At 34.9% G+C, this 9,682-nt stretch overlaps 1 protein-coding gene across 6 annotated transcripts in view; it reads left to right on the top strand.

Moving 5' to 3' along the window:
• The window catches only part of FXR1 (FMR1 autosomal homolog 1), a 57,626-nt gene extending 52,998 nt beyond the window's left edge, over window positions 1–4,628 (top strand). For 3 of the 6 annotated variants that reach the window (XR_005830604.1, XR_005830600.1, XR_005830601.1), the window contains one exon: window positions 1–4,628. This exon is cut by the window's left edge. The gene's annotated coding sequence lies outside the window, so the exon portion shown is untranslated. The other 3 variants (XR_005830602.1, XR_005830603.1, XR_005830605.1) reach the window with 3 other exon arrangements.
• Window positions 4,629–9,682: the final 5,054 nt, after the last annotated feature.

Genomic DNA, 9,682 nt, shown 5'->3' with positions numbered 1-9,682 from the left:
CAAGTGTGCTGACAGCTTTTTTTTTTTTTATTAATTGCTGTGCAAGTGAAAATTATCTTGATTTAAACTACAAAATCTAGGGAAGGTAACAGCTGCTTCAGCTACAGGTAGGCTAACTGAGCAAACATTTTAATAGAAGTTAGTGAAACAAACATCATGGGATATAAATTGTATTAAATGTGCTGGGTCAGTTGGGTTTAGAGACTGTTATCTGCAGGTCTGTGTTTCCCATTTTCCTTTGCATAACTGGACATAATGCCAATTCTCAGTAATCAGTATGTTACTTTCTCAGTAATCAGTAAGCCTCCTTTTATACATCAGTTTCTATAAATCAGGTACCCAGAAAATGCATTTTGAATATTTTTGCATTCAAACTTTGTAATTCTGCATCATCTCCTTTTTGGGGGAAGCATGTATGTTATATATACATCATGCCAGCATTTGTTTTCCATAAAAAGAGAGTCAGTTCATAATATGGGTAAAGGGACTGTTTTGTCATACAGCTACTGCTGTACAAACTGTAATATGCTATTAATAATGTCTAGTTAAGTTGTGAGTTTGGTCTTACCTATTAATGGATTGCAGTTCACCACCAACATTTATGAAGATGATTTTGCTGTGAATTCATGAGCTGCGTATACTTCAAAATATTTACTTTTAATCTGTGTTGTTCCTGTAATACAGTCTTCAGAGTTAAAGACAATCTATGTTAGATGAATAGGTATGTGGTGATAAATGTTTTTGTTTGAAAATGAAGAAATACCACAAAATAAAATCTCTGAAGATATCTTGAGTATAATTAAATTCCCATACCTACATAATCAATTTTTGCAACAGTTAATTTACACGTTTTTGAGTAATTAAAATGTCTATGTCCTTTGTAACATTATTTCATCAAAGGTACTCAAAGAAACAGAAGCTTTAAACTTGCAGCTGTTCTAACTGGGAAATTAATTTACTGTGTTTCATATGTCAGTAAGTATACAGTACTTTCGGTTGTCTCTGATGCTAAATATACCCATACTTAATAAGTGCATCATAGTAAGTGCAGCGTCAATGAACTGATATGTTGATATCATCACTATAGAGCTAGAGAAACACCAGCTATAAATTTAGAGGACCCACAGTGACATCAGTATAACAGAGATGGATTTGGTCCTGTGTTGATATAACAGGTCATGTCACTGGCTGCAGCTGCTCAGCACTGTACTGAATACAGATGTTAGTTATTTACCATCAGCCTAGTGCATTTTTAGTAAATTCTGTTTTCCTAGCGATCACTTACCAAGTGATTTTTCTTCGTTCCTTTTGCTTGAAGAAGAATGTCGTCTGTCCTGTATGTTATCACTTTCCAACTCTGAAACTGAGATGGGGGAGGGAAGGGAAAAGGAGCACCACACTATTAATATTTGCTACTGCGCTGATTTTGCATTACCTCCCACTGAGCAAAGCAAGGAGTAGCATTAGTGTTGCCTTGTCTGCTCATCACTTTGGCAAGAGGAGAATTCCTCAATAGCAGACAATGCTGCACATGTCAGGAAGTTAAAAATATGCTTCGGTTCTAAACCTCTATTTCGGATTATATTTTATTGTAACCAACCAGGATCAGACTCTTCATCAAATGGCACTTAGAAATACCGCTCACTGCAACTCTACTGAAAGCCTTATCAAAGATGCATTCACTTGAGATGGCAAAAATGCACACTAGTATGCAGCATGGAAAGGTGTTTGCTTTTGTTTCTGCAGGTCATGGAGGGGACTGGTGGATTATCTGTATTATGGCACTAGAGAGGTTGCAGATAATTTTTAGAGACGTCTTACAACAATATGACTGAATACTAGAATGCAAAGTGGGGGATGAGCAAATGAACAAAAGGTGCTCTGTAAAATTTTTTTCAGGACTAGTAAGTATTGAAAAGTCTAGATTATGTTACCAAAACAATTGTAATCACTGCCAAATTATTATTATTTTTAGTTGCAACTGGTTTGGGAAATATAAAGGCATTTTTAACTTTGGTATGTTTGATAATATTGTAATGATTTAGAATACAACTCCATACTATATCTGGAGCTAAGTGAAGAGGCAGCATTATTAGCTGCCATAGACTAAAATACCTTGTGGAGACACAGTTGTATGCAGCCCATGGAGTATAAAGTAAGACTAGTGACTGTGCCTGGAATTGAAAACACTGAGCAAATAGGAACATGATTTTAGGTAAAGACTTGCAAAAATTAGTGCATGGCAATGATGCATGGCAATGACAAATTGAAAAAATTATGTAAAAAACATCTTGAGTTGAAAGGAGCATGTCTGCACCAGCTCTGGTCTACTTTGGAACATGTCATGGCACTGGAAAAAAGAATGTAACTTGTCAGTCTGTAGTTTAGTGTCTCATTTTTTTATTGGCTGCAGTTGTTAGCAGGTTAAGCAACAATTCACACTATTTGAATGGTTCTATTTGTTGCTAGAAGTGCAAAACAATTTTGACTGAATGAATTCCTGGCCTTCAAAGAAAGAGGGTGAGAGAGACCATCAAGAACTCTTAGAACATGATAAAACTATGTTTGGTGAGTGGAAACTTAACGGGGGAAGTCCTTAACAGGGGAAGTAGAGCATCTCCAAAGCTTTCTTGCAAAATGTTATATATGTTCCTCCTTGGTTATTAATCTTTAATTAGGGATTATGATGATGATTTTTACTTTCAAATAATGCCAGCTACCACCTTCCCTTGAAAATGGTTTCTCCATGATATGCTTAATAATAATGAATTTGAAAACCAGATAGCCTCACTATCAAGTCTTCTCATAGTGGGAAAATTTCAAAAGCAGCAGAGGTTATAAACTCTTGTGTGTCTTTATTTCAGAGATGAAATTTTGAGTCCTTTGAGTGGTGCATGCTGGTGCAATATTTAGTATATTTAGTACCATGCAAAATAGAGACAAGCAGCCAATTTTTCTTCTGCATCACTTCAACCACTGGACCTCTACTACCATTACAGTGAGTCAGCAGAAAAGAGAATTTTCTTCCTTCATCTCATGGAATCACAGTCTTCATTAAAGGAAAGAAAGAGATGATAAAATGCGTACCCATTTGTATTTATGTTTTCATGCATATAAAATTAATTATAGAGCTAATATTCTGTTGTGTATGCAAGACTTCCAGATCCATGAAATTTGGCATTCTCCAGATAGAAACATAGGTGCAATAGGAGTTAATATTTTCCATAGCTGGCTTTGAAAAGAAAAAATTTGTGTTAGTGAAAGTATTACACTTGGGTCTTAGCTGAAAATGAACAAAAGCCACTGGAATTTTTTAGGGTAATGTCAACAGGGCTAGAGACAGGTACAGTAAGATATACCTAAATTGTTTGTTAGGACACGCTACAGATTTCTAGATGATATATATTTCAAAGATAAAATATTACTGAAATTTATGTATCCTTATCATTAGTTTCTAAGAGCATGCACTGTGTGTATAGTTATGAAATTCTGCTTTACAATTTTTAAAGCAAATCCAAAGTGCTACTCATGATTAGTGTCTTCAAACTGTGTAGAGCAGTTTAAAAAAAAACAAACCCACAACTAAACTGCTCACCAAAATTAGCTCTATGTAACTGTAACACTACAACTATATTATGAAATGAAGGTAAAAGGGAAGACAGGAAGACAGTGTTACTCATATGGTCAGAGAGACTCCTTTGTTGTTGTCTTTAATTCTAAACTTCAGTATATTCAGAAGCTTCATTTCTTTCAATTTATTTTTTAGTGTAAATTTCTGATGTGAATATTTTCTTGTAACACTATTTTACTTCAAGGTACTGAACCTCAATTATGAATTTTGTGTAATGCTATAGTATAATGAAGTGCTGGTTGTTTATTACTAGTCCTATATTTAAAACAAAACAAAACCCCACCAAAGGGTTAGAAATACAAATCCTGTTGAGGTCTAATGGAGACTTGTGGTCTTAAGTACCTAACGCTTCCCTTTAACTACCAGAGATTCCCCTGTAATCTTGTTCTTTTGTGAGTAATCCCCATAATTTGCACAACCCATTTGTGTATGCACAGCATACACAATTCTTCATAGCATTTTTTTACATACTGGATTCCAGAACAAATTGGAGTTAAATACAGTGGGAAAGAGAATTGTGCATAACAGTCAGCAAACCACTCTTCTCACTAATAGAGCTAAGAAAAATGTTAGAAAAGAGAGGAATTATTTTCAGCTAAGATGTGTAATTACAGAGTCAGTGAAGCACAGATACAAGCAAATAGTTGCAAAAGGAAGAAGGTGCAGAGAAGGCTTCTGAGTCATAGAAGGAAATATTCCTGAAGATTCCATAAAAGTGGAAGGAACTATTTGGGATCAACTGCTTACATCACTGGAAAAAAAAAAAAAAAAGGCAAATTAAGAGCTTTGAAAATGAGAGAACTTTTACCTGATGTATGAAATAACTAGAAAGGCTTGTGGTTTTGTGAGGAAGCATGAAACCCAATACTTACCTTTATTTAAAATAAATGTTTAACATAGGCTTTTAGAATAGAAGATGGATTTTTCTCCCCTGCCCTGAAACAGGAAGATTCCCTAGCAGTCAATATGCAATAGATTAAAACATCCAAAAACTGTACTTGCTTCCTACTGTGTATTTTGACTGCAGAACCTTTGCAATAATGTAGTGTTCAGGATTTTAATTGTGGTGGGGATGGCATCATTAATGTTCCTCAGACACCTTTAAACATCCCTGCTCTATAGCTTCAGTAACTTCACAGTGAGAGAACGTTTTGCCTGTGCTGTTTATGTTATGCCCTAAGAAGTAAATACAGAGCAACATGATGTTACCGTTGGTCTGCAGCCGAGTACCTATCTTCCCCTGCCCCCTCGCCAGAAATGCAGGAATACTGGCTGAATGGGTCTGAATATAAGGTGAGAATATCGCTTCCGCAGTAGCTATAGTCTGTGGAAAAAGCTCTGCAGGAGTTCTTGTGATAGCAAAGCTGGTGATTCAGGGAAACCTTGTAAAGATAAGCAGAAATGTGGGCCAGATTCCCTGTGCTCAGGTAGCGTGCTGATAGGCTGTGGCCAGAGATGGCTTTGGTGTATAGCTCTAAGCAACTTTCTGAATTTCTTTTTTTTCCCATTTCATGATCTGTTTAACCAGTAAAACTTTTACAATAAAGGATTCAAAACTAAATTAACCCGGAAAAAAGTGTTGTGAGGAAGTTCTCACTTTTTGTTTACAGGGATGATTTTCATTATTTATAGTTTTTGATGGCTTAGGAAAATAAAACTGCTTTGTGATGGTGGATGACAACTTACTTCTGATGAATATGAAGTGATGCTTTATGCAGTAACTTTATCTAGCCAGGTAGAACCTTATTAATTTTTTAAATGTGTTTCAATATCTCCTTTACATTTCAGTTTACCGTGTTGCAGTAAATTATCAGTGATGTTCTTGGATTTAATCTGAAGATTTATATAATTGTGCTTGAGATGAGGTGATAATTTTAATTGAAACATCCATTTTGAGGCACAGATACATATACATATATCTGAAGCTAAAAGTGAAAACTACTGGGCTTGAAATACCATAATCAATTGTCCTTTTACAAGAGGTACTAGGAACAATTACATAACTATTCCTAATTTCTTTTGTACATATTGGAATCATGGAATCATTTAGGTTGGGAAAGACCTTTGAAAGACAGTAACTTTATCTTTAAAACTTAGAAATCATTAAAAGCCCTAAGAAAATTCTGAGGTTCTGCTGTCACTGTGGATGTCTTTGGATTATTTTTTTCCCCAAAAAAAGATAGAGGCCAGTCATTGTCCTTTTTATGTTTAATCCCTGCCAAAAGATCCTCCAGTTCTTTCATTTAGATTAATTATTTACAATATCCTATTCTGCAATGTTATGTAACAGTTCTATGAAACACTTGTTTTTCCAGACGGTTCTCCAGCACTACTCTTACATAAGAAGTTGATAAACTAAAAAGTAAGAATTAATGCACTAGCACTCTCAGTCTATGATTTCTTTTTCTTCTGTATATGTGCAATGCTGTAGTGAATAATAATACCGCTCTTTTCTGTGACTTTACATCTTGATTTTGTTACTTTTCATGCATAATCACAGCAGCAAGGTATATGCTATATTTTAAACAGGAGTACTGCCCACTTCTAATTCTGCAGACTTTGTAATGCAGGAGGTCAGACTAGATGATCATACAGGTTCCTTCTGGCCCTAAATCCTATGAATGAAATTGTAACCTCAAGTGGGAAGGATATCTCTAAAAATGCCTTATTTATGCATGCTTGGAATTTCAATAGTATTTGGCTTTGTTAGAGATCAACTGAAGAGACTCTGGGTCTATAGAAGTATCAGTTTATGCAGATCCTGTCACCTGCAGAGCTGAACTTTCTGATGGTACTGGTTGTACTATTGCCTAAGGGCATAGCCCTTAATGCAAACCCCACAGAGGTAAATCTGAGATTTTTAGATTAAGACCCTGTTACGTGATGTCATACTAATGTGCAGTCTTACCACCATCAAGTTTCAGTTTTCTGGGAATTAGTAATTTTTTAAGATGGTTTGAAGTTCAAACAACAAACAGTGATTCAAAGATCCATTACTCATAATTCTGAATGCACACCTTTTAATTATTTCTGCCACTTTATACAGTTATTTCATGCCATGCTTTTACCTTTTATGAAGTGGACTATCAATTAGCTGCATTGGAAGACTGAAGCAAATGCAGTACCAGCCCCAGCTCCTCCAGATCCAGTAGAAGAAATTACTTTTACTAAACTGCTTTATCATTTACAACACTCAGCAATTCTGGGAGGGAACGAGAATCTCTTAACAAGAGAAATCATGACAGTAAGGTATGCAGAGGCAGTAGAGCTATAGTGCAGGTTATTGCTGGGTTTTGGTTGTTTTTCTTCTCAGCCAAATAACCATGATTTTTTCCATTCAGCCATCTAAGCTGAAGGTGTTACTAGAAAATTTTTTAAGGGGAGCCATTAGCTATGGAAAAGAGATAAGGTCAGCTACTAAGGTGTGAGCTGAGTACTCCGAAAGTGATACCCAGTTCTTTACTATAGCACAGATTTTGGGTATGACCTTGAACAACTCCGGGGGAGCTCTCGATCCATTTAAGTAAGTAGTGGTTGTGCCACTGGGATTTCTTATTTTATTTTTTTTTTTAGTTTCTCCACATGAAAAAGAAGAGAAATAGGAAAGTGATAGTTTCCTCAGGATGTTGTGAATATAATAGTGTAAAGAATGCACGTGAGATGTTAGGGTTGCCCAAACAAATGCAGGAATTATATGCAATATACAACAGCAATTAACTAAAATAAATTAATCCAATCTAGGAATATTAGTGAAAATGTATCACCTCAACTTCTTCCTATATCACTCCTTTATTCCTCTGACATCAATGTCTTTTCCTTTGGAATTAGTTCTCTTTAAAATATCTCTATTAACTACTCCATTCTGTTTGTGGTGTTCATGTTTAGTTCTGTAGTTGTAGTCACAGCTTGCTGTCCTGCTTCTTAATGCATTTCTTGACAATGGCTTTGAATAAATTTTCTTTTATTTTCATCCTGATTCTCCTGTACCATAATCACTGAACTGAAAAATAATTTCTTATATTAAACCCATTATCTTTCTACCCTAAATTTCTACTTTTAGACTGTTTAATGCTATATCTAACTATGAGTTTATATGTTGCCTGACAGAAGTCCTGATCTCAGAAAATTCTGGAAGCCACTGTAGTACAGTGATAAAAATACATATTTATAAAAGCCTTAATGTTACTGTTGGATCATTTCTGAAATAAAACTTCTTAATCAGTTTTATCTAATGGGATTCTCACTGGATATTTTCTATGTAAGTTGCTGGCACGCTGAAGCACTGTTTATTACTGAAAAGTTTTAGAAATGGAGACTTCTGTTATTTTTTTCCAAAGTTAGATTATTAAGGACATAATCATTAGAAGTAGCTGAAGTGTGTTTGCCTGAAAAATATCATAATGGTAATGGTAGTTCAAGTGGTTGCCCCTTCTGTGTGTTCTTTTTAATGTACAGCAGAAGTTAGTTACTCATGTAGAAACAGAGATCAAAGGGAGAAAGCCAGATGCTATTTCTGTTACTTCTGACTGTTCTTAAACAAATGTAGTTGTCTAGCAGGAGAAGATGTATCTCTGAAAATTAATGATGTAATTATTACTGAAACTACAGTTAAGGGACAAAAGTGATGTTACATAGCTATCGCTAAGGATCTTTACTTACTGTTCTGCCTTCTATATGTAGTGAAGTATAGCAAAAATGGTCCTACATGATTTTTCCTTATAGTTTGTTTTCATTGCATCCATTCTGAGTGAATTGCATGAGATTTCATGAGACCTAGTTCCACCAAAAACTGTTCATTCTTAGCTTGGATCCAACTGTGTGATGTATTCCATGTTTAACAGCTCAGAAGACTTATGAGGAAAGATTTTAAATGGCTACAGAATAGGTTTGTTTGTTTCTTTGTTTTATTGTATGCATTTAAAAAGAAGGTTTCTACTTTGTGTTGAATGCTTAGCTTTAACTGTTTACCAAGAGAGGGCTGCTAGGTCACTCACTTATTTTATTCTGGTAGTACTATTGTAGCTGTGATCAGCTATTGATATAAGTTGAGCAAATATTTTGTAGAAAGCAGTGATATCTTTTATTGGAAGAATACCAAAAGATAAGAGATGCCTTCAGGAATACATGCATTAGGCAAAGGCTTTTTCTCCCCAAGCCATGTCTTTTGCTCTCAGTATATATAAAAGATATTATCTCCTGCTGTATGTTTTGCACCTTGAGCTAGAAATTTATTTCCTTCTCAATAAATTTATGATATTAACACATATTTGTGTTTGCTAGTCACTTCCCCATAGCTGCTTTTATTGACCTGTTAACATATGGATTAGTGTCTGGACATTTTGAAGTTTAAATGAACCAGTTTCACTGGTTTGTTAGGAAGTGCTTGGAACTGTCAGTCGTTTTCCTCTTTTTTTGGGCCATGTTTCTTTGTATTGAGGTCCTTAGCATTCTCATGTTCCTTGCATTTATGAAAAGTCCAGGACTCCTGCTAGTGGATCTTGATCTGTATATTATTTAAAGAACTTTAAGACAAACCAGCCAATGAAAAGCCACATACTTTCTGCCATGTCACTTAAAATTTGGAAAGCTAATTACACAGAAAAGACCTTGCTATAGTTTTTTTGAAAGTATGATGTTGTCATTCTAATTATTATCTATTGATACTGTCATTATAATCACCATTCATTAACAGGAATATCAACTTCATTGTGTGTTTCTGTCATCAGAACTGTAAATAGGTTATATTTGGGGTTGGGCTGTTTATGGTAACTTACAGAGTTACTTTCCAAAAAAAGGGTGTGGAAAATGCTAGTAGCTAAACCTTTCATCTCAATAACTGTAAGAATCTCTGATATATAGATATATAGCATGATTAAACTGCATCTTATATCTTCAGATGTTTTCTAATGTAATAAAGCATTAACATGAATGCAGATGATCATACCATATAAGTATACTGGCTTCACTGCCTTTCTATTCAGAAGTCATTTGTTAAATCTTCAGCTGATAGAAATGACCGGTTTAGAGATGATAGTTGTTTATTTTCTCTTT

The sequence above is a fragment of the Falco naumanni genome, chromosome 13, assembly GCF_017639655.2.
Source record: "Falco naumanni isolate bFalNau1 chromosome 13, bFalNau1.pat, whole genome shotgun sequence".
NCBI lineage: Eukaryota > Metazoa > Chordata > Aves > Falconiformes > Falconidae > Falco > Falco naumanni.
This window is presented reverse-complemented; position numbering and strand designations above follow the sequence as displayed.